The sequence below is a fragment of the Impatiens glandulifera genome, chromosome 2, assembly GCF_907164915.1.
Source record: "Impatiens glandulifera chromosome 2, dImpGla2.1, whole genome shotgun sequence".
In the NCBI taxonomy this organism is placed as follows: domain Eukaryota; kingdom Viridiplantae; phylum Streptophyta; class Magnoliopsida; order Ericales; family Balsaminaceae; genus Impatiens; species Impatiens glandulifera.
Genome location: NC_061863.1, coordinates 5,531,746 through 5,558,735, shown reverse-complemented (window position 1 = coordinate 5,558,735; position 26,990 = coordinate 5,531,746). Strand labels below are relative to the sequence as shown.

At 39.1% G+C, this 26,990-nt stretch overlaps 1 pseudogene; it reads right to left on the bottom strand.

Moving 5' to 3' along the window:
• Positions 1 to 93: 93 nt before the first annotated feature.
• Positions 94 to 24,873, bottom strand: LOC124923612 (annotated as a pseudogene).
• Positions 24,874 to 26,990: the final 2,117 nt, after the last annotated feature.

The window sequence follows — 26,990 nt, the reverse complement described above, 5'->3', positions numbered from 1 at the left end:
ATATAATCTAAATCAACATTTTGATGAAATCCTTGAATTTTATTTTTTATTATAAAGTTTATCAATATTTTCACTTCAAAATCCAGACCCAAAACTCCAGATAAAGAATGCAGGTAAATCTCATGTTCATTGTAAGGGGAGTGTCCAACAAAACTTCTTAAGATCACTGGATCTTTCAAATAAAAAATTAGTTTCCACAAAAATAAAAATAAATCCATGATATGTGTTAGGATCTAGGTCGCCGCTGGTGGACCGGGGGTTGAACCGGTTAGCGGTTCTCACTCGTAGGGTGGTGATTAATCCGGTTAGAGATTAACACCGGGGTTTCAATACTACACAACCTGTCACAAACCCTTGAACTAGGTTCAAGCGCGGAAGAGGTTTGCTTTCAAGTTGAAGCGGTACACGTGTATGATAGGCGGAGTCGGTTTCAGATGATGGATATTTGAAGGATGGTGGGTCGGTTTCGGCAATCTGGATACTTGGTGTGGTTAATGTAGATTCGGTTCTGAGCGGTATTGTTAGATTAGTCGGTTATGTAATGAAGCCAACAGAAAGTAAATAACACAACAGATTTTATGGATGTTCGGAGATAAAACTCCTACGTCACCCCTTCCTCTCGAAACCGCGAGAAGGATATTCACTAAGGAATACAAATACAATCCGATCGAGACTTATTTCCTGCTCGATAACACTCTTACAATTTACACCAAAATTGTAACACACACTTAGAATTTAGCACTTAGGCTTTCTTAGAATACCACACTGTTATCACTTGTAGTAAATGCACTCAGCTTTTGTTATCTCAATGTTTGTCTCGCTTAGTAACTGCCTTAATGTCCCGCATTTACTCTTCTGCAACTGCCTCCTTTTATAGGTGAAATATGCCAACGGTCATATTTCAAAGCCTTGAATCTGATTGGCTGATCAGAGATGCAGTGATTCAGTGTCTCAGACCTGCGGTCTTCTCCTCAGACCTGACGGTCAATCTCAGACCTGGCATCCTGTTTCAGACCTGCCGGTCTGTAAAGCAAACCTGCTGGGTTTGTCTTTTACTCAATGTAGGCACTGTCTGCTTGGACAGTTGTCTGTACTTTGAAGATTTCCTTTCTGGCTTATCCCGAAGTAGAAGGATCCGGTAGTACTGTTTTCTGCAGCCTACAGTCTTTCCTCAGACTTGCATGGATATGGAAGTATTCAGTCTGTTCCTTTGGTATCATTCTCAACAGATACCCAAAGTGTCTTCTTGTACTAGTCGGCCTCTTGACTTGGCCTAGGTTGGCCACTTGACTTGGCCGAATGTCTTTTGATAGTAAAGTAACCGGACTTCTTCCGGTTATGATTGCCTTGTGGTAGCTTGACCGGTTCGGTTTCTTCAGTTGGTTCTCTTCTGTTTATCCGGTCCGGTTCCTTGTTCCTGCATGGGAAGTTTGTTTAAGTTAGGTTTATTCGAACCGGTATGAATTTATCTAACAATTTCTCCCTTTTTGATTATTTTATTTAAAATTATCAAAATTATGTAAGTTTGCAACCGTAGGCCGGTTGTTTTGTTTGGCCGATTTTGAAAAAGACTTAGAGAATTTTTCGAAAAATTTTGGGGGAGGGGTTTTGGAGGAATCTCTATCTTTTATCTAACAATTTCTCCCTTTTTGATTATTTTATTTAAAATTATCAAAATCATGTAGAAATGCAAAATAAAGCCGGTATTCAAAAATAACTTTATATATTCATAGATAACCGGAAAAGACTAAGCAAAAATACTAAGGTAAGTAAAAAAAAGAAGGATAGTCCCTATTCTGAGTCCGTGAATTCGTAGGCACTCTTCTTTCTCTTTGGTTGCGGTGGCGGTTGCGGTTGCGGCTGCGTGGAATGTCGTGGTCTTTTAGATCGGTACCGCAGCTGTTCTTCGAGTTCATCCTCGACTTGGTCGTCTTGCTGCGAAGTACCCGTCTCGACCGGGTCAGAAATTATATTGAGCATCTCCACAATCCGAACTTTCTTAGGAGCCGGCTTCTTTCTTTTCTTTGGTGCTGAGGCGGAGGCGACCGGTGCTGAAGCAGAGGGGGCCACTTTCTTTTTCTTCTTGTTCGCTTCGGAGAACTCTTCCAGCCCACGTTTTTGTCTCTCCAGCCGTTCGGCATCATCCGCAGCCTGTCTTGCTATTTGCTCAGCATACCCTGGATACATGCTCTCAGCCCTTCTTATTCTCTCGGCCTCTACTTCTTCCTCGGTCAGCGGAGTTGCTCGCGGCGCCTCTTTGTCTTTGTTGACTTCGGCGTCCAGCCTTTCCTGGATTCTCTTAGCAACCAGAGCATCGGCCTCTATAGCCGCGGCATCCGCGTTTTCCTTAGCTTTCAGGATTTCGGCCATCTGTGCAGTAAGTGCCTTTACTTCGGCCACGAGATCTTCGTTCTTCTTTTCCAGTACCGAGACTCGTTCAATTGTTGGGTCGACCCGTTCGAAATCCTTCTTTAATTCCGAAGTGAGACCCTCCAGAGCTACAATATGCTGAGCACAGTTTTCTCGCTCACCGGCCTCTTCCCATAGTCCGGTGCTGAGTTGCTCCAGGCGTGTTTGATGTTGATCCACAACCTGTTTTGTCACATCGGCGAACTTCATAGCCGTATCGAAAATATTCTCGCATCTATCCTTGAGCGGTTGAAGCTTAGAGACGTTGTGTTCAAGTATGCGGTCATCAATCTGTTCCGGTATTGATGCCTCAAGTTTCTGAAGCCGGTCTTCAATCTGCCCCGATGTGGACGCTTCAAATTTCTTAAGTTGCTCACCAATCCGTTCCGAAACGGATGCTTCAAACTCTTGGAGCCGGTCTTCAATCCATTCCTTAGGAGGAACTGAAACGGTGGCTTCCGGTGGTGGAGTGGGAGGGGACTGCTCGGTCGTATCAGGATCTGCTCTCTCACCGGAGTCCATCAGTGCAGCATTCTCATTAGGAGGTTCCAATGTGACCGCATCCTCTAAGTTCGTTACCGCAACTTCCGAGATCGGTACCCTCGACATTTTCTAGAGTTTGTTCTTCAACAGTTTTTGAAGTCGGTACCTCATCATTTTCTGGCAGTGGTGTCTCAATGTCCCTTGGTGTCACAGTGTCCTCTGTTGTCCAGTCTGTTTGAAAATCTTCGATGACCGGAGCGGTATACACCGGAACTTGTTTCTGTTTGCATATAGCTTCTAACCGCTCTATCTCTTGGCGTATTTCCAATTTGCCCTTTTCAAGCTTTTCTAATACTAGCGGTGCTACTGTAGACACCGATCCCCCTTCGGCATATTCTTCCTTAATCTTTCTGATACGCCTTCTTATCTGTCGAAGATGACTTCTCGGTATCAGTAGGCAAGTTCGACATTGTATTTCCTGAATGGTATTGGATTTGGTGAGACGTAGGATATTGTCCTCCACTTCCTCCAATCTGGCGATGCAGTGTTCTTGCGAGTGGTCCGATAGGATGTCTTTATACTTTGTATTAAACCGGTACTCATGCCATTCCAGATATAGGTCAATGACATCCTCATCTCTTCTGATAATGCCCTGAAAGATATTTTGGGCTAGTCTTTCGGCCTCCGCTTCGTCGGCCTCCTCTCTGTTGAAGTTTCCATCATCGGCTCTTTCATCATTGTCTCCTTCATCAACCCCGTCCTCACCCTCGGTGGTCTCAGGATTGAAGCTTTGTTCGGCATCGGTCGGACTCCGAGCCGAAAGATCATCGTCATGGTCCGTTCTGTTTTCGGTTCCCTCTGTGTCGGCTTCCTCATCGTCCCACTCCTCATCCTCTGTTTGTTGAGGTGGATCTTCGAAAATTACCTTTTCTTTTCTCTTTCCTCCGGTGCTTGCTTTTGCCGGGGTATTTTTCTTTGCGGCTTTCTTCTTTCGGCCACCTGTGGAATTGGAGGCCGACTGCTTTCTTGGAAGAAAATGCCTTGATCGGATGATGCTACGTTTTAGTATTCCAACACCGGGACCGACTTTGATCTTCAGATGTAAGAAGATCTTGCCGAGTTGTACGGCATACCCCCAAGACCTATCTGAGTCCGGTCTCACCATTTCCATAAGATTGCTGAAAACCGATCTTGCCCAGTTGATCTCTGTGCCTTCCATTAGACGAAAAATCATTCTGATTTTGTCTTTGGTCAGATTGCTGAAATTTCCTCCCCTTGCCAGTATCGCCCTGGCAAAAACGTCACACGCCGGGATGAGCTCCGGTTTCAGCAGTTGTTTCTTTCCGGATGTGGGAACCGGCTTGTTTGTTGCTGATACACGGCGGCAAGCCATCTTAAAAACGTCATCGTCCATCTCTGCTGTTGCGTCCATACCGGTAGTTGGGAGATGCAGACTTTCGGCCACTACAGCTTCGGTGATTTCTATTTGGGAGCCGCAAACCGTTGCGAGGATCCTGTCGTAGGAAACGGTTGCGGTTTTGAAGAACTCTTCGACCGCGTCCTTGTATATTACGTGGGGACCGTCTAGTAGATATTCCAAACCGGTTTTAATCAGTTGGTCAATTACTTCTTTTGCTTCGGCCGTTCCGTTCTGCCGAATCTCTTTGAAGTCCACTTGAGAGTATAGTTTGAACAACGCCGAATCACGACCCATGTTTGAAGAGTTTGAAAATGAAAGAATTCGGCTTCAAAGGATTTTAGAAGTTTAGAGAGAGAAAGTGGATTTGTGTGAGAATGAAAAATATGACGAAGGCCCCCCTTTTATAGGCACGGTTTGGAAGCCAAACCGTCCCATCATGAATGGGCGGGAGTTTTCCCTCCAAAATGAAAGGACGTGGTTTTGTGCGAAACGGTGTGCGGTGTCTTTGAGCGGGAGTTTTCCCTCCAAAAGTTTGTCTATGTCATCGGTGACGCAATCTTTTCTTTGAGACCGAATGGCAGATCGGTTTCTAATAGTGTTTCAGATATTTTGATTGATCGGTGTTTAAGCAGATTTTATGAAACCGGATACGAACGATATTAAGCCGGTTATGTTAGATAGATACAAAGAGTAAAGAGAAGCGATCAAAACTGAAACGATATTTCATTAGAATGGAAACCGATAAGACGAAAGAAAGACATTTAAATAAAGATGCTTAAGCAGTAAGCACCATTTTGGAATACTTTTCCACCACGGCATCTCTATCGAGAATATTTGAGGGGGATGCCGGTGTGCCCGGTCCAAAATCTGGCCGGTGCTTGAGAATCAACCTGCTGATGTGGGGTGCGAAGCCGAGTCCCTTCTTGGTCCGCACCATTTTCCTCAAGATTTGAAACAGGACCGCTGCCCAATTAATGGGCGTGTGGTTGTAGATGTGGGTCATCATATTGTAGGTATTCTTTGAAAACCGCTGATTTACAGATTGGCACAGAATGGACCGAGTGACAATCTCAAGAAGTAGCTGAGTGCTACGACCGAGACGGGTCTTTAACCCATGGGTTTCCACCGTATCGAAGGTTCCTAAGCAGCGGAACCCATAGTAGTATTCATCAGTGCCCTCCATGGCCGGAAAATCAGAGAACCCTTCTTTGGGCAGATTGAAGAGGGTGGCAAATTCGGCTTCATCAAGCCGGAAGGTATGATTCCTTACAGTGGTTACAATGCGATCTCCCCAGTTGATGGCATTTCTGAAAAATTCCTTGACATCCTCAGTCAGTATGGGACCGGATTCGTCAAGGAAGGCTTGTAGACCGGTAACGATGAGACTTTCAAACATGTGTTTCTTTGGGTGGTCATAGTCCCATTCGGCCAAGCATGAGCCGAAGTCAACACTTAGAAAATTTCCCAAAGTTCGGCTTGGCATGATTATGATGTAGAGAGAGAGAGATTCAAGTGAAGTGCAAGTGATTGTGGATGTGAGAAAGTGAAGGGAGGATGGCTCCTTATATAGAATCGTTTTTGGAGGGAAAATCTGAGCATTGATGGTTAGTTTTGTTTTATTAAGGGAAAGAATCTTTTCCTTTCCAAAGTGCATTGGGAAGTGGCGGTTTGCAGATCTCGAGGTAAGTATTCGTTGGAAATCAACCAGATTAGTTGGAAATTAAATATGCGGGTGGTTGGGAGTTATCTCATTAAATGGAATTATCTCATTAAATGCATTTAACACATAATGATATAGATTAGATGGAGACTGAAAACGGTAGAGACAGTACCGAAAATGACATACAGAAATGATAAAGGTAAGAAAAGCACAAATAAAACCGAAGTGGTCATGGATGAGGCCGATGTGGTCAAAGTAGAATAGGTTAATGACACATCCGGTACATGCAGCAAAACGACCGGATGCCAGCCGAAGTGATTTAGCGAGGAGGGTTGAAGTTCCTCCTCCTCCATTCTCTCTCAAACCGACTATAGAAAGAGTCGGTCATTTCCCTAGTTAGCACCTGAGCCTGGTTCAGGCTTTCGCCAGGGCAAGTTGGGACGCCGAGTTCCACCAGAAGGGTGCTCATTTGGGGAATGAGACCGACTGACTGAACGTTAATCATCCAAACTAAGGTGTCGAACAGCACCCGGGACCAGTTTACCGGTGTGCCAGTAATGATGGCAGCCATCATGTTGAAGTTTGCCACGCAGTAGGTGTTAGTGACATCTCTTCCAAAGATGCCCCTTCCTAACACATCATTGAGGAGCTGGTACTCAGCCCTCAAGAGAGATTTAGAACCATGATCATTGACAGGTTCATCCGACCGGGCAAAGGCTAGGGATACCTCAGCCTTAATGTCTGCAGGAGGATTGAGATCTGTGATCCCTTGCTTAGGCAGACTGAAACACCGACCAAAGTCCTGCTCGGTGAAATCGAAAATTACACCCCCAACCTTGGATTGGATGTGGGTCTCAAAATGGGGTGTGCCCCGGAATACCCTGGCATTGTAGTAGAATTCCATGACGGATGCAGGGTAGATGATTTGCTTATCATCCAGAAAATACTGGAGACCGGTGTCTTCTAATTTTTTAATCATCCGATACACTTCATAGTGTTCGGTACCGGTACAGGATTCAAAATCTACTTGGAGGATGTTTGGGAATTGAGACATGGTTAGTTTGCCTTAGTGAGAGGATATTCTTGTGACTTGTGAGTTTTGTGGTGAGCGTTTCCCTCTCTTAAATACTAGTTTAGGGGCTAACCTATTGTCCAGGCATTAAATGGAGTGACATGTATTAACTGCAGGATAAAATGTTTTTCACCAAAATGGGTATGTTTGCAGTCTAGGTGTCGGTCATAGGCCTGAACCATGAAAGATATCAAAAGATCTTCACGTCTTTTTAGGCGCGACCAGTTTTCTTTGAAAAGGCAATATTTCAGAACAGACATCTACAAACATTGGTAGTTGTTCCACATCTGTGAAATTCAAATAATCTAGGATGACCTGCTTCAGAACCGGTCAGTTATCAGTTGTTCATCCCGATGCGGTTAGCTGGTGTTTCCACCAAGTAGCCGGTCGGTTTACTCTGTCTGATGAGCTGGGCGGTTCTTCCATAGGCATCTTGAGAATTCAAAGATCAGCAGCTTAAGAAGAACTACCTGTTTTATCTGTCGAAGCCGGTTTTCCTTTTAAGTATCCTTAGGAAGGATCTGACTGATGTCGGTTAAACCGAGAGTAAGTCTAAATTGAGAGAACTTAGCTTCCTGTAGAGACTTTGTGAAGATATCGGCTACTTGTTGGTCGGTGGGTACGTATTCCAGCCGGATATGCTTCAGCGTGACATGCTCTCGAATGAAATGATGCCTTTTCAAAGAAAACTGGTCGCGCCTAAAAAGACGTGAAGATCTTTTGATATCTTTCATGGTTCAGGCCTATGACCGACACCTAGACTGCAAACATACCCATTTTGGTGAAAAACATTTTATCCTGCAGTTAATACATGTCACTCCATTTAATGCCTGGACAATAGGTTAGCCCCTAAACTAGTATTTAAGAGAGGGAAACGCTCACCACAAAACTCACAAGTCACAAGAATATCCTCTCACTAAGGCAAACTAACCATGTCTCAATTCCCAAACATCCTCCAAGTAGATTTTGAATCCTGTACCGGTACCGAACACTATGAAGTGTATCGGATGATTAAAAAATTAGAAGACACCGGTCTCCAGTATTTTCTGGATGATAAGCAAATCATCTACCCTGCATCCGTCATGGAATTCTACTACAATGCCAGGGTATTCCGGGGCACACCCCATTTTGAGACCCACATCCAATCCAAGGTTGGGGGTGTAATTTTCGATTTCACCGAGCAGGACTTTGGTCGGTGTTTCAGTCTGCCTAAGCAAGGGATCACAGATCTCAATCCTCCTGCAGACATTAAGGCTGAGGTATCCCTAGCCTTTGCCCGGTCGGATGAACCTGTCAATGATCATGGTTCTAAATCTCTCTTGAGGGCTGAGTACCAGCTCCTCAATGATGTGTTAGGAAGGGGCATCTTTGGAAGAGATGTCACTAACACCTACTGCGTGGCAAGCTTCAACATGATGGCTGCCATCATTACTGGCACACCGGTAAACTGGTCCCGGGTGCTGTTCGACACCTTAGTTTGGATGATTAACGTTCAGTCAGTCGGTCTCATTCCCCAAATGAGCACCCTTCTGGTGGAACTCGGCGTCCCAACTTGCCCTGGCGAAAGCCTGAACCAGGCTCAGGTGCTAACTAGGGAAATGACCGACTCTTTCTATAGTCGGTTTGAGAGAGAATGGAGGAGGAGGAACTTCAACCCTCCTCGCTAAATCACTTCGGCTGGCATCCGGTCGTTTTGCTGCATGTACCGGATGTGTCATTAACCTATTCTACTTTGACCACATCGGCCTCATCCATGACCACTTCGGTTTTATTTGTGCTTTTCTTACCTTTATCATTTCTGTATGTCATTTTCGGTACTGTCTCTACCGTTTTCGGTCTCCATCTAATCTATATCATTATGTGTTAAATGCATTTAATGAGATAATTCCATTTAATGAGATAACTCCCAACCACCCGCATATTTAATTTCCAACTAATCTGGTTGATTTCCAACGAATACTTACCTCGAGATCTGCAAACCGCCACTTCCCAATGCACTTTGGAAAGGAAAAGATTCTTTCCCTTAATAAAACAAAACTAACCATCAATGCTCAGATTTTCCCTCCAAAAACGATTCTATATAAGGAGCCATCCTCCCTTCACTTTCTCACATCCACAATCACTTGCACTTCACTTGAATCTCTCTCTCTCTCTACATCATAATCATGCCAAGCCGAACTTTGGGAAATTTTCTAAGTGTTGACTTCGGCTCATGCTTGGCCGAATGGGACTATGACCACCCAAAGAAACACATGTTTGAAAGTCTCATCGTTACCGGTCTACAAGCCTTCCTTGACGAATCCGGTCCCATACTGACTGAGGATGTCAAGGAATTTTTCAGAAATGCCATCAACTGGGGAGATCGCATTGTAACCACTGTAAGGAATCATACCTTCCGGCTTGATGAAGCCGAATTTGCCACCCTCTTCAATCTGCCCAAAGAAGGGTTCTCTGATTTTCCGGCCATGGAGGGCACTGATGAATACTACTATGGGTTCCGCTGCTTAGGAACCTTCGATACGGTGGAAACCCATGGGTTAAAGACCCGTCTCGGTCGTAGCACTCAGCTACTTCTTGAGATTGTCACTCGGTCCATTCTGTGCCAATCTGTAAATCAGCGGTTTTCAAAGAATACCTACAATATGATGACCCACATCTACAACCACACGCCCATTAATTGGGCAGCGGTCCTGTTTCAAATCTTGAGGAAAATGGTGCGGACCAAGAAGGGACTCGGCTTCGCACCCCACATCAGCAGGTTGATTCTCAAGCACCGGCCAGATTTTGGACCGGGCACACCGGCATCCCCCTCAAATATTCTCGATAGAGATGCCGTGGTGGAAAAGTATTCCAAAATGGTGCTTACTGCTTAAGCATCTTTATTTAAATGTCTTTCTTTCGTCTTATCGGTTTCCATTCTAATGAAATATCGTTTCAGTTTTGATCGCTTCTCTTTACTCTTTGTATCTATCTAACATAACCGGCTTAATATCGTTCGTATCCGGTTTCATAAAATCTGCTTAAACACCGATCAATCAAAATATCTGAAACACTATTAGAAACCGATCTGCCATTCGGTCTCAAAGAAAAGATTGCGTCACCGATGACATAGACAAACTTTTGGAGGGAAAACTCCCGCTCAAAGACACCGCACACCGTTTCGCACAAAACCACGTCCTTTCATTTTGGAGGGAAAACTCCCGCCCATTCATGATGGGACGGTTTGGCTTCCAAACCGTGCCTATAAAAGGGGGGCCTTCGTCATATTTTTCATTCTCACACAAATCCACTTTCTCTCTCTAAACTTCTAAAATCCTTTGAAGCCGAATTCTTTCATTTTCAAACTCTTCAAACATGGGTCGTGATTCGGCGTTGTTCAAACTATACTCTCAAGTGGACTTCAAAGAGATTCGGCAGAACGGAACGGCCGAAGCAAAAGAAGTAATTGACCAACTGATTAAAACCGGTTTGGAATATCTACTAGACGGTCCCCACGTAATATACAAGGACGCGGTCGAAGAGTTCTTCAAAACCGCAACCGTTTCCTACGACAGGATCCTCGCAACGGTTTGCGGCTCCCAAATAGAAATCACCGAAGCTGTAGTGGCCGAAAGTCTGCATCTCCCAACTACCGGTATGGACGCAACAGCAGAGATGGACGATGACGTTTTTAAGATGGCTTGCCGCCGTGTATCAGCAACAAACAAGCCGGTTCCCACATCCGGAAAGAAACAACTGCTGAAACCGGAGCTCATCCCGGCGTGTGACGTTTTTGCCAGGGCGATACTGGCAAGGGGAGGAAATTTCAGCAATCTGACCAAAGACAAAATCAGAATGATTTTTCGTCTAATGGAAGGCACAGAGATCAACTGGGCAAGATCGGTTTTCAGCAATCTTATGGAAATGGTGAGACCGGACTCAGATAGGTCTTGGGGGTATGCCGTACAACTCGGCAAGATCTTCTTACATCTGAAGATCAAAGTCGGTCCCGGTGTTGGAATACTAAAACGTAGCATCATCCGATCAAGGCATTTTCTTCCAAGAAAGCAGTCGGCCTCCAGTTCCACAGGTGGCCGAAAGAAGAAAGCCGCAAAGAAAAATACCCCGGCAAAAGCAAGCACCGGAGGAAAGAGAAAAGAAAAGGTAATTTTCGAAGATCCACCTCAACAAACAGAGGATGAGGAGTGGGACGATGAGGAAGCCGACACAGAGGGAACCGAAAACAGAACGGACCATGACGATGATCTTTCGGCTCGGAGTCCGACCGATGCCGAACAAAGCTTCAATCCTGAGACCACCGAGGGTGAGGACGGGGTTGATGAAGGAGACAATGATGAAAGAGCCGATGATGGAAACTTCAACAGAGAGGAGGCCGACGAAGCGGAGGCCGAAAGACTAGCCCAAAATATCTTTCAGGGCATTATCAGAAGAGATGAGGATGTCATTGACCTATATCTGGAATGGCATGAGTACCGGTTTAATACAAAGTATAAAGACATCCTATCGGACCACTCGCAAGAACACTGCATCGCCAGATTGGAGGAAGTGGAGGACAATATCCTACGTCTCACCAAATCCAATACCATTCAGGAAATACAATGTCGAACTTGCCTACTGATACCGAGAAGTCATCTTCGACAGATAAGAAGGCGTATCAGAAAGATTAAGGAAGAATATGCCGAAGGGGGATCGGTGTCTACAGTAGCACCGCTAGTATTAGAAAAGCTTGAAAAGGGCAAATTGGAAATACGCCAAGAGATAGAGCGGTTAGAAGCTATATGCAAACAGAAACAAGTTCCGGTGTATACCGCTCCGGTCATCGAAGATTTTCAAACAGACTGGACAACAGAGGACACTGTGACACCAAGGGACATTGAGACACCACTGCCAGAAAATGATGAGGTACCGACTTCAAAAACTGTTGAAGAACAAACTCTAGAAAATGTCGAGGTACCGATCTCGGAAGTTGCGGTAACGAACTTAGAGGATGCGGTCACATTGGAACCTCCTAATGAGAATGCTGCACTGATGGACTCCGGTGAGAGAGCAGATCCTGATACGACCGAGCAGTCCCCTCCCACTCCACCACCGGAAGCCACCGTTTCAGTTCCTCCTAAGGAATGGATTGAAGACCGGCTCCAAGAGTTTGAAGCATCCGTTTCGGAACGGATTGGTGAGCAACTTAAGAAATTTGAAGCGTCCACATCGGGGCAGATTGAAGACCGGCTTCAGAAACTTGAGGCATCAATACCGGAACAGATTGATGACCGCATACTTGAACACAACGTCTCTAAGCTTCAACCGCTCAAGGATAGATGCGAGAATATTTTCGATACGGCTATGAAGTTCGCCGATGTGACAAAACAGGTTGTGGATCAACATCAAACACGCCTGGAGCAACTCAGCACCGGACTATGGGAAGAGGCCGGTGAGCGAGAAAACTGTGCTCAGCATATTGTAGCTCTGGAGGGTCTCACTTCGGAATTAAAGAAGGATTTCGAACGGGTCGACCCAACAATTGAACGAGTCTCGGTACTGGAAAAGAAGAACGAAGATCTCGTGGCCGAAGTAAAGGCACTTACTGCACAGATGGCCGAAATCCTGAAAGCTAAGGAAAACGCGGATGCCGCGGCTATAGAGGCCGATGCTCTGGTTGCTAAGAGAATCCAGGAAAGGCTGGACGCCGAAGTCAACAAAGAGGCGCCGCGAGCAACTCCGCTGACCGAGGAAGAAGTAGAGGCCGAGAGAATAAGAAGGGCTGAGAGCATGTATCCAGGGTATGCTGAGCAAATAGCAAGACAGGCTGCGGATGATGCCGAACGGCTGGAGAGACAAAAACGTGGGCTGGAAGAGTTCTCCGAAGCGAACAAGAAGAAAAAGAAAGTGGCCCCCTCTGCTTCAGCACCGGTCGCCTCCGCCTCAGCACCAAAGAAAAGAAAGAAGCCGGCTCCTAAGAAAGTTCGGATTGTGGAGATGTTCAATATAATTTCTGACCCGGTCGAGACGGGTACTTCGCAGCAAGACGACCAAGTCGAGGATGAACTCGAAGAACAGCTGCGGTACCGATCTAAAAGACCACGACATTCCACGCAGCCGCAACCGCAACCGCCACCGCAACCAAAGAGAAAGAAGAGTGCCTACGAATTCACGGACTCAGAATAGGGACTATCCTTCTTTTTTTTACTTACCTTAGTATTTTTGCTTAGTCTTTTCCGGTTATCTATGAATATATAAAGTTATTTTTGAATACCGGCCTTATTTTGCATTTCTACATGATTTTGATAATTTTAAATAAAATAATCAAAAAGGGAGAAATTGTTAGATAAAAGATAGAGATTCCTCCAAAACCCCTCCCCCAAAATTTTTCGAAAAATTCTCTAAGTCTTTTTCAAAATCGGCCAAACAAAACAACCGGCCTACGGTTGCAAACTTACATAATTTTGATAATTTTAAATAAAATAATCAAAAAGGGAGAAATTGTTAGATAAATTCATACCGGTTCGAATAAACCTAACTTAAACAAACTTCCCATGCAGGAACAAGGAACCGGACCGGATAAACAGAAGAGAACCAACTGAAGAAACCGAACCGGTCAAGCTACCACAAGGCAATCATAACCGGAAGAAGTCCGGTTACTTTACTATCAAAAGACATTCGGCCAAGTCAAGTGGCCAACCTAGGCCAAGTCAAGAGGCCGACTAGTACAAGAAGACACTTTGGGTATCTGTTGAGAATGATACCAAAGGAACAGACTGAATACTTCCATATCCATGCAAGTCTGAGGAAAGACTGTAGGCTGCAGAAAACAGTACTACCAGATCCTTCTACTTCGGGATAAGCCAGAAAGGAAATATTCAAAGTACAGACAACTGTCCAAGCAGACAGTGCCTACATTGAGTAAAAGACAAACCCAGTAGGTTTGCTTTACAGACCGGCAGGTCTGAAACAGGATGCCAGGTCTGAGATTGACCGTCAGGTCTGAGGAGAAGACCGCAGGTCTGAGACACTGAATCACTGCATCTCTGATCAGCCAATCAGATTCAAGGCTTTGAAATATGACCGTTGGCATATTTCACCTATAAAAGGAGGCAGTTGCAGAAGAGTAAATGCGGGACATTAAGGCAGTTACTAAGCGAGACAAACATTGAGATAACAAAAGCTGAGTGCATTTACTACAAGTGATAACAGTGTGGTATTCTAAGAAAGCCTAAGTGCTAAATTCTAAGTGTGTGTTACAATTTTGGTGTAAATTGTAAGAGTATTATCGAGCAGGAAATAAGTCTCGATCGGATTGTATTTGTATTCCTTAGTGAATATCCTTCTCGCGGTTTCGAGAGGAAGGGGTGACGTAGGAGTTTTATCTCCGAACATCCATAAAATCTGTTGTGTTATTACTTTCTGTTGGCTTCATTACATAACCGACTAATCTAACAATACCGCTCAGAACCGAATCTACATTAACCACACCAAGTATCCAGATTGCCGAAACCGACCCACCATCCTTCAAATATCCATCATCTGAAACCGACTCCGCCTATCATACACGTGTACCGCTTCAACTTGAAAGCAAACCTCTTCCGCGCTTGAACCTAGTTCAAGGGTTTGTGACAGGTTGTGTAGTATTGAAACCCCGGTGTTAATCTCTAACCGGATTAATCACCACCCTACGAGTAAGAATCGCTAACCGGTTCAACCCCCGGTCCACCAGCGGCGACCTAGATCCTAACAATATGCCATACCAGACAGTTGAATTTTATGAATTACTAGGATCATTCGCAGGCTTCGATGTTCCGTTTGGAGGAGCGAATAATGAATTCTTCACGACCGAGAAATGAAAGTTGAAGTCTACCTTCATTTTGGCACAATGGGCTTCTATCCACTTCTTGGCCATGCTGTCATCCACCTTATCTTGGTTGTCCTGGTTGTGTTCTTCAATGGCTGGACGAATCTCGTCGTAAACAGTGTTCAGCTTAGAGTCAGCTTTACTTCTTTCTCCCTAAAATCATGCCCAAAATAGTTATGGAATCTAAAAGCTACCTCTGAAATATGAAAACTTTAGTACTTAATTCCTAACATCAAGGCCTCATTCTAATCATCAACCATTTTATATTTTTCATCATTACAAGTAAGGTTACTCAAGATCAAACGAGCCATTAGTTCTTAATAAAAAAAACTTCAAAATCAAGAGGATGGTATTTGAGACTTCCATAATAAATGATCATTGAGCTGTATAGGTATCAAAAAATTGTGATGCTTGTCAAAATTCACAAGAAATAACTATACCAAATGAAATAAAGAAAAATTTACACTATAATTTGGATCAAAATATAGGAAATGATTTTGTATATCAAATGAAGCAACAAAAAAACAGACTATAATCTCGATCATGATCTAAAAAAACATTTCTTCATCCAAAAAAATTCTCCAAATCCATTTTATACCAAACAAAAAAAAAATCATTTTCGATTTTATCTTGGGTGTTTTTCCAATAAGATTGTGAATGTACATGATCAATGGATAGATAAATATTCTAAAATTCTTACCCCAATTTAGCACAAGAAAAGCACTATTTCAATTTTTAAAGAAAAATAATTTCCTAGCCGCATGAACAACATCGTCAACATCTGTTATTAGCATCTCCCAAATCTTTTTAAGAAACAATCCTCATTACGGATGATTTATTTGGCATCATAGTTTCCAGATTTTGTATTTGCTTTCAGGTATATTTCCTTAAGTTACGAAAAGCATTGTTTTTTGCCACAAAAAATAGTCATTGAAAAATAATAAAGGTATATTTACCTCACACTTCAAGATTTCGTTTTGAGCTTCCTTTGATGCAAACAGCTTGGCAATGCGTTTACCATCAACTTGCTCTGCGCTTGAACCTTCTGATGTACTCTTCTTACCCTTTTGTTGTGCTCTTCTCTTAGAAACCGAACCTGATTCAAATTCACAATTTTGACATGCACTATTGCTTTAGATGCTGTCTATAATTGACATTATTCCGACTAAAATGAAATGATGAGTACCTTGTGCATTCAAGGTGTAAGCAATCATATCTATCTTGACATTTCCCATGTGATCTGGTTTCTCATCTTCTGCGGAATCATACAAAGGGACTTCTTCAACTTTGTATCTGCAATCCATTAACCAAATTAACACACGTTTTTCAGTTACATTACTCTTCTGGGGAAGCGACATTATTCTATTATATACATGAAGAAATTATTAAGTCATTCCATGACATCCTAATAAAATAATAAATAAAGTAATACATGGTAATTACAATTTTTTTAATACATCTTTTATATATTTAAGTAAAATATTCACTACACTAACCAGCAACTTTAATAAAAACTAAAGCTAATTTATAGTGTTTCTATCTCTTTAAACAAATCAATTAAAAGCTACTGTTTCCCAATCACACAATTTTGTATAAATTAAGATGGTAGATATATATAGAATGGAATCTAATTAAAGATATCTAGTGTTGACATAGAACCATAGCAAACTTTGTATGTGAGTTTTATCATTTTTGGAAAATAAAACTTCTTTGCATGTGAATTAAGCTTCAATACAAATAGAATAAGTATAAGAGATGGTAGAAAATTTTCAAAAGAGCATAGAAGAGTACCTAAGATCACCTTCTACCCATACATGGTTGTTCTCCTGTTGAAAGAAACCCAAGATAATTTTCCAAATTAAAAAGAATCAAGTAGTGAGAAAGTTGAATCCAAATGAGGACCCTAATAAAGGGATAGAGATATAATTCAACAGCAAATAAGAAATATGCTTTAAGAAATATCTACAAATACTCATACATGATAATAAGGATATAAAAAAAGACATCAATGCCTAAATTGTCCACTAGCACAGCAGTTGAGAAGACCCCCCTTAACTTAACATTAAGTGGCAAAAAAAAGGGCTTGTTTGATCTTAGTGTTATTTGGAAAAAAAATCGAATTAGGAAATCAAAACCTTGTTTGATGAAAAAGTGGATTATTTGGGGTTATTTAGGTTAAATTACTAAAATGTCCTTTTGTATTTATATTCACTTTACAAATATAAAAGTAGGGATAATTAGGTAATTTAGTTGATGATTATGAATTGATTGCTGATGATATAAGGGGTTATTTGGGAAAAAGATCCAAATAACCCTACATCAAACAAGGTCCAAGAGAAAAGAGTATTGTTGCTAGCTTTAGCCACCGGTCAGCTAAGAGAAGCTCATATTAATGACATCCTTGCCCATTGCTATATTGGCTAGAGGATATGACTGTATGAACATTATCAAAAGATAAGCTCACAAAGAAAGACAGGCCCCAAAATGAGATGTTGACATAATATTGGTAGAAGAGGCCACCAAATGGCCTCACGAGCATAAGTACGTCAATTAGGCTTTCCGCTTCAATTTGAAACTGGATATCTGATACTGATAAGAGCCACTATGCACAGAGTGTCTTCAAGTCCTTAAATATTAGATCTGTGTGAGTGATTTAAATTTGACATACTCAAATGGTATCTATCGAGAGTCCTGGAAAAATAGACACATGTTGTATTGTCTTCAAGGCCAATTTAACTTTCCACAATATATATTCAATATGAATAACAATCCCATCAACAAGCATGTGATAATTAAGGGATTCAGGAGCATGGTTATAAGCAAGAGTAAAAAAAGCTTATTTGTCAGTCAATTTCTGTAAGAGGTTTTGCTTTTCATTGTACTTAAATATGACACCATTAAAACTCACCAAGAAAGCAGCAGATTTTGCCCCAAGAAATTTTGAACAGGTGGATGCACCGCACAAGCATCGTATCGTTTTCTCCACCATACCATTCAAACTTATAGTCATAAACAAGTTCAGTACCAATGGTAATATTTTTCTTTGCGAAAATACCAACTCTGATTTCCCCTAAAACATTCAGCTTCCTCGTCTCACAGTTAGGTTCACTGCAGAAGGTAAAAACATGAGTCTCAACCCTAATGTAAATGACTATAAAGGCCATGTTTTATTGCTCAATATTCCATTTTAATTAAATATAAAAAACTCACCAGGAGTGATTTATAAACCTGCCAAGACTTCCTTTTTTGGTGGCATCAATATGGAAATTGGTATTGAGCGAGAAGATGTAAGCACCTTTGACACCTGTGCCAAGATATAAATGTATATATATATGTACACATATAGAAAGAAATTAGTACTTAAGCATTTAATCAATACAGACATATCTCATCTATATACACATTTAGGAAAAAAATAGTATTCTAAGGCATTTTATCAATACAGTGATATCTCACAATTAATACCGAACCTTCAGCTTCATAGGATAGTGACCTTGACTTTGCTTCAACAGATGATATAACTTCTCCGCAGTATTCGATTATGAATTGTCCAGCCTAATTGTATTCAGAAGAAAAGAATTTGCATGTGACAATTGCATATTACAAATAGATCATTTATAAAGCAAACAAATTTGTATCAGGCATCAAGCTCGGACAGGTATTGAGACAGAGAAGATAAACTAGCAAGGCAAAGCGAGGATTATTACCTTAATATTTTCATCAGCCAACATACCCCAACCACGGTCTGCTGTTTGGAACAACTTTGTCTTGGCATAGAGTAATTTCTGAAATTTCTGCAAAGAGTAATCATGAATTGATAAAGTTTAAGAATGATTGTTGAGTTATTCATGCATACTTGTATTAGCCAAAAGTAAAACAATCACAGCTCATTCAAAGTATTTTCTCAATTTTCTATGTTTTGGAAAACCCTAGTGACCAACAAACTTCATAAAGAAGCCTTTATATAACAGTCAAGGCAACACCATGTAGTAGAAGGGTATATTAAATACTAAATCTCAACATGAGTTTTCTTTCTCAACAATGCTCATGCTGACTGAAGCCAATTTTACCTGATTTTGGCACATGTCACCACATGGGCAGTAGCCAGGTGTGCACTCTATACTTGACATAACATTAAGGCAACTCTTCCCACATGCACTATTTGGAAGACTTGCATCCCATTTACAGACACATACAGCAATATCCGCGGTTTTCAACTTCTTGTTCCTGAACATCACATCGAAAAGTGCTATAATTTACTAAAGAAAGATGGATTTCATTCTAATGGAGATGTTTGGATTGATTTAGTTACACATTCAAATTAAGCAATCTTCTCTGTTGATCTTCAAATATGTAACCTCAAATGCAACTCAACTATAATGTAATTGTTACTAGTGTTGTTAACGTGTGTCAAAGCTTTGTCTAATTTTATACTCAATTTCCAAATGAGACCCTTTCTAATTTGATGAAATAAATATCTCCACTTTGAAAACCCACTAAGACAATTAAAAAGTATAACATGTAGAAAAAGGGAAAAAAATATCAGCCCAAAAAACTGTAAAAAAATAAATTTATGATAAAATAGGCACAGAGCAACAGCAAGTTGCTATGACTTGAAGATTGCTAGTCAAAGAAAACACTTCTTGAGATGTCTATCCACCATAGGAAGAACAAATTTACAGTAGCACCATGTAAAGGTAGATGGAAAATCTTGAGACTACTATGAAACATAAAAGAGGAGGAACAAAAGTATCCTCTTCAATGTCTATCATCAGGTGGAAAAAAAACATTTAAATGGTTCATCCAAATCCAAACTACAAGAGAATGAATAAAATGTCCTCTGCGCATGAAGTTTTATAGATAGTGCCTTAGTTTTATAACTTACTAATATAATACGCATTCTCTTTGACAGTAATTATGAATAAAAAGGAAACACTTTCTTTGGACAACGACAATAACATGGATGGTGTCATTCCAATTATTCAAGTATGAGATATACAAGATAACACCAAAGCTAACTAAAATCCTTTTTTTAATAAAGAGATCTAACACGATTGGACACTAAATATATAGGGTTTGACTTACTTTCGGCCCCCAAAATTATTCCGGGTGATATGTGTGAATGATGGTACTCCTGGGGGCAGCTGCAAAAAAAAATACATTAAACATCAGTGATTGGATAAACAAAAGGACAAATATCTAAGCCACTCCCTGTCAATGATGCACTTTTTATCAAACATCAGACATTTCTACTCCACCACTTAATTATTCTTTTGAAAGAAAAAGGCCATTATATTTTCAGCATCATTTTTTCCAAAGTTAATTTGAGCATCATGTTGATCACCATATTCCAAAGTTCTTATATACAACTCAGATATATTAATCATAACTTTTATGATTTCAACAAATTTAGACTTTTAGTTGGTTTTTCTTTTTGTGTCATATTTTCAGGGAAGTTCCCACTTCCATAATGAAGACAAAAAACTTGGCATTTTTTTAAATTCCTTTGATACAATGAAGCTTATGCACAGTATAAGGAGGCATAAAATATGGCAGAACACAAGGCAATGCAGCCAACTATTAGAAGACATTAAATAGGGTGAAACTACTCATTCATTACAATATGAGTAACCTGAAAGGCTAATGAAAACATTCCCCAAGAGGATTTGCAGTATGCAAACCCTGATAAGGTAAATAAAGTAGTATTTGATTCCCTAGTAAGCTATAAAATTTTGAACTAGCAAATTTAATAAATGAACCATAAGCTTTATGAAATTAATAACCAGTCCAAACATTGCACTGGATGCTGAAAGAGATGAGCTTTCTAAATGGGGATCTGGTAAGTCATAGTTACCCTGCACTATATGAGTAAAATAAGGTCAAGATAACCATTGATAAGTGTACCCTTTCTCAATCTTATCCTTGTCTTATTTTGAACCACTATTGTCAGTCATAAAATTTGTTATAAAATAATCAGATCAAACTTAAAAAGACACTATTATGACTAAAAAACAAGCAAGAAATCAAGAATTTACCACAACTGGCACAAAGTAAAGTGACTATCACAATCAAAATAATGATTTCTTACATTTATTATCTGGTGACTGGTAACATTAATTTTTAGATTACATATCTGATACAAGATCAAATAACTATAATTGATTGAAACCATACCCTAGTTAACCCTATAACAATATAAACCAGTGGTGCCACAAGTCTCAAAAGATTAGCAAGGAAAACAGGCAATGGTAACGTGCATTAACAAGTTCTCAAACAAATGAAGCCTAGTAGAATGGATCAAATAGATACAGATAAATCAAATCCCAAGAATGATTCTCATCCACCATTGTCACACACCTTAACACGCGCATGACCCGAAGCAGATCGTTCACTTGGCAACTTTTTGTGGTTCACCATTCCCGCCTTGTAGGCTTTATTTCTCGTTTTCATAGCATGCATTTTGACAGCGCAACTTACACACAGCTCTTGGAACAATGCAAATTGATACTCACGAAGAACTAGCCTCTCTGATATCGCCTTCAAACCCTTATTTACTTACTCTAGTGACATCTAGGGAATGATGTACCAAATCACGTGTTTCCACCATTGATAAAGCCCAATATCTCAAGGCCCAAATAACTAAATTTTCTCGATGAACTATTTGTGAAAAATGAATGGTTTCAATAAAAAACATGGAATAGGGGTATAAGCCCATGAATTATGTAGTCACTCATGAAACATTATGATGTGAGTCTAACAATAAACTCGACTAAGCATTCCCCTATTCGTGTCTGTGACACTACAAAATAGAAATGACCACCCGACGATTGGATTAAAGTGAACTTTGATGCAGCAATTTGTCATACCATAAAGGAATCCTTTGCGGAAAGTGTTGCCAGAGACAATGAGGGCTTTCTGATTTCTGGTAACTGTTGAACAACGGGCAATCTCCAACTAATTCAGGCGGAAGGGATTGCCTTATTGGATTCTGTTCTGACCATGTACAATTTGGGCTTATTTTTTAATCGGATTCAAAAATTATCATCGATAATTGTTCTTCTGTCAACAATCGATGTCCTTGTCTCATTCGTAGAACTGTTTCAAACATCAGAGCTCTGTCTAACCTAAGGCAAGATTTCAAATTTTCGTAGAAATGGTAATCGATTAGCCAATGATGTGGCCAATCTTTTCAAATGTGGGAAACTTAATCGTTTTTGGATGTGTAACCTCAATGAGGATCTTAACTGTATTGTCCAAGAGGACATTGGTGATTCGGATATTAATGAAATATAAGTTCTAACGGAAAAAAAAGTCTAATAGGCACCCTTTGCACATATTAAATAGTTGTGAGTTGCTTCTGTAGGAGTTTTGGGTATTTTCAAACTGAATACGTAAACGTCATGACTTAATTAAGAAAATATATGCTAATTTGAATTTAAGTTCACCTAGAAACAAGATTCATTTATGGTATTGAATTCAATTTATGGTATTGATTATCAAACTGACCATCAAATACGCAGTAACAGTGTCATGTTATGTGTATTATAATTAGTCATAGGCATACACAATTAAAATTATAGTAAATAAGAAATACGAATGTTAATCAACACAAACCCATAAGCTTAAGTTGAACTATGTGCATTATAACTTCATCAAAGTTCAAAATTGACAGTATACTGGCATAACCAATCTTATCAAACATGACTATTCTTAAATGTTATATAACATTATATTCTACTATTTTAGGATTTGGTTGGATCAAACTTGATCTTTCATATTTAGGTACAGCCAACAAAGATGGGAACCGAGTACAATTTGTCAACCATCAACAAAATATATCATTACACTTTTGTTACAGCTCTAGATTATGACTTGTGAGTTCTTATTCTTGCTGGTGTAAGCTGCACCTTGTGTCACTCCATCTCTGTAGGCTGTGATACTATTTTCTTTTATTAGTTACTAAGAAGGATGTTTTGTTGGTGCTGAGTATCCGTCATGAATTGCAATTTTCCCAGGTTTTCAATAGATGTCTACCCACATGTGTTTGCCGAAGAATGTTAGACTATTAGATAACATTATATTCTAACAATAGAATTTGACTCGGGAGCTCAGGATTTTATTAAGATACATTAGATCATCCTTATCTTGATGTAGTTTATAGATACAATACCAAATATCTAAATAAAGTCAACCAACCATAAAATATATTATTACAATTGCAAAATCTTGAACACTTTGGTAAGGTTTGATGCTAAATAATCTGTTGACCCTTAGTTCATTATTTTCATCTGCTCTCAATTTTGTATGCTAGTTGACGTTCTCCAAATAATCAATTTTTTATATGAAGCTCTTTATCTCCCCCTGCCTACATTTAATGACATCCTTAAGATTTTGAAGTCAGTTTTAAGGAGTGGTGGTATGAAATTACTTATGACCAAAGAATAGCCTTAAAAGTAAATAGAGATAAAAGTAAGTAATGATCATAATCAAGTTAAATAAATAGTGGAGTCCAGGGTTGACGAAAGAGAAAATTATTGTTAATGAAAAGGTAGATGAGAGTAATTTGAATTGTAGTATTAAATAGTGAATGAATTAACCCAAATGTCAAATAATTTGGAACTTGCTCTCTAAATTAAAGATCTTGTAAAATGGGACAGAGGAAGTAGTATATAGTCTTCTTTGACTTCAAATGCATGTACCGTTTATACTGCATTTGAATTATTTTTTTGTAGTAACTATTTGCAAGTAAAAAAGAAAAGCGACATAAATACTGTGCTTGTGATATTGAAAGTGTACAGATAACTAAAACTTTAGTAGATAATTTAATAAGTTCAAGTTGCTTAGAAGTGAAGGGCTTCCTAATCTTAAAGTTTAGATAATTCAATAACTTTATGAGAAGCTTCCAAAATGGATTGAGCAAAAATCTAACAGATTCAAGGGCTTATCAAGCCAAAAGAGGAAGAATTTTTTAATGATAGTTTGTTGCCAAATTAGCTTAGATAATGAAAATGGAGATTGAAAGCACACACTTAAATTAAAATTTATTGTACAATTCAATATCTTAAAATGGAAGAAACTCAGAAGGCATCTTGATCTTTTGTGAAGTTTCAATATGGAATGAGCATAATACAACAGTTTTGTGGCTTTTCAAGTAAAAATAAACTAACAATAACTCTGTTGCAAAATTTTGAAGGAATGGGAAATATGTCAATTCTTTTGAACCAGTTTACTTTGCAAAACATCTTCAAACAAAAAGTGGAACTTTATCGACAGGTACATAGATTCCTTTTTCAAACATTTAATCCACTTCAACCTAGAAACGGTGAAGTCCTTCATTAGCTCATTCAAAATGGTGATTCTTATGTTTCACTTTTTCATATTAATTTAGCAAAGGCAACCTACTCTCAATGCTCAAAATAAAAATTTAAGGACTACAAAATATGGGAGACAAAAACCATGGAGAAAAATAAAAAGGCATAAACATGATTGCCATTTTACATGAGCAAATGGAGGTTTAGCCAAATAAGAAATCAATGATTCACAAATGTCCCTCCATCAAAAGGTTAAAAAGGACACAGTTAGCAGACACTTCCAAGCACCAACAACCATATCTTATAAAATTAATTCCACCTATAGGACAGTTTCATGATACTGAATTTGGATCATTTTATTTTAGTAACTATCACAGGTACATGTATATTTGTGAATCAATTTCTTCATGCAGCGACTGAAATTTATTGTCAAAGAGTCCGCCTAAACTATCAATAAGCTGTGATTGCAAAGTATAAAAGCTTTCAGGCTCTAAGAAGAACAAATGCCTGACATGAGTTCACCATATGGTCATTATACCCTGCATCTTTGAGAAACTTCAGACATAAATGAAGCCAATTATGCAAAAGAGTTGACAATTGAGAGTGTTCTCATCGAATATCCAATCAAAAAGCCAGTTCAGAATGGTGACAAGTTTAGTAATAATCTTCATGCAAAAGAGAATGGATAAAATCCGAACATACCATCCAAATAGTAAACACCTCTTTTTCGGGATCACTGATGTTTCAGCTGTTTGATAAAAGAATTTCATCCTGCAATGCTGCCCATCATAAACCCTAGTCATAAATAATTGAGTTGTATCAAACAAAATAAATAAGTGTAAACAATCTCAATAGAGAGAGTAAGAACCCTAAAAACTAATAGGGGATTGTCATTTGTCACAAGAAAATCTACAGAGAATGCAAATGCCAAAATATATCCTTAATCGTTTACACCAACTCTGACATACATCCAACTCTGTCTTATTAACTCATAAGGAATAAAAACAAGAAAGAGCTAACAAAGATCACAGTGTCAGTTTCTCTCTGAAAGCTTCAAAATCAATTAAAATTCCTGAAATCAGTACAGTTAAATGTTCAAAAGCAATAGAACAATTCCTAAGGAGATAATGCGATGGAGAGAAGCATGAAACTGCAAAATTGAGAGACAAACAAGACAACACTCAAAAAACGCGTGTACCTGATGAATGATGATGTATGTCTTCTTGCGTGTACCAATTCCTTCACGTGACTTGAAGAAGAAGAAGAAAGAAAGGAACTCTGAGCAGCTCTGCTTCCTGGAGAATGGAATCGCCATTTCTGTATGACCTTTCGTAATGAGAGGTTTCAGAGTTCAGACTAAAGGGGACGATTGCTATTTATTCTATTTATTTTTCCTTTCTAAATCTATATTGAAACCATGATTTATTTGAATTTAATTAAATAAACCAATTTCCCATCAATAATCACTTTTTTATCAAATCATATATATATATATATATTTATTGTAATATTTAAAAATCTTAATAAACTTACAAAAATAAATAAATATATCTATTCTAAATAATAGACAAATAAAAACAAATTAGGATAAAAATATGACTTTTGATTTCTTAAAAAAATTCAATATAATTCAATTTGTTTATTTAACTAATTTATCTAAAATTTTCTATTATCTTTTTAAACTCACTCTAATTTTTTTTTTATCTTAAATCCATCTATTTTAACTATTCCATTTATAATCCAAATTTAATATTTCGATCCTTTCTTGTAATAATTTTATCGCAAGTTATTTAGATCATTTAGGAGGAATAATATATCATAAAAAATAGGTTACTAAGTAAATATGAACAAACAAAACTATTAATATACAAAAAGTGATAATTCGAATTAAAGAAGAAATTACAAACACAACATCACAGAATAACATAATAAAAATAGAAGGGTTGACAACGTTAAAAAAATTATAATGGACATGTAAATGTCTTCCCACGCTTCGACATTACCTGAGTTTTCTGTAGTCTTCTCCAATTAAATACAAGAATGAGTGGTTTAGCTAATTTAAAAATATTGGAATATGTGGCAATTCTAAATAATAAAAAATAGTAAACACAATGAATAATAAGAAAACGATTAAGGATAGGAAACATATTGATCAACAATAAAACGATTCCCTTCCCCAGCTAGAAAAAACCTTGCTTACTATGGTCATTCGAAATAAAATACAAAAATTCGGTGGTTTCGTCGATTCAATAATATTGGTATACCAAAAGTTACTTGACTACTTTACGCCACAGATGTTGCATGTGGTAACGGCCGTTTATCGATACCGTTACTGAAGCTAAATGATAAATTGTTTCAGTTAATTATTGTAATGCAAAAAAACGAGGTTAAACGATGAGGACAAAGAATTGTAATCAAATTGTGGGGGACACCGATTTCAAAAACAATTATCTAAAAAAATATGATATATCGTTTAGAGTCGACAATCAACCTTATTTAGTTTTAATCATATTGAAGTCTTGAATATATATATAAAAAAATCCCAATTATTCTATGTTTGGGAGGATACTTTTCTTATATTTATTATTTTTATCTTCATCATCTTAATCTCGTTATTTTTTTAATGCTATTTTCATTTTTAGTCTGAAAACTTATATTATTTAATTTCAGAAACGGTAAAGAGAAACGTCCGTTACTATAGACAACATCTTTCATGTAAAGCAACTTTTAGTATATCAATGTTATTGAATCGAGCAAATCACTTAATGTTTATATTTGATTTTGAATGCTCA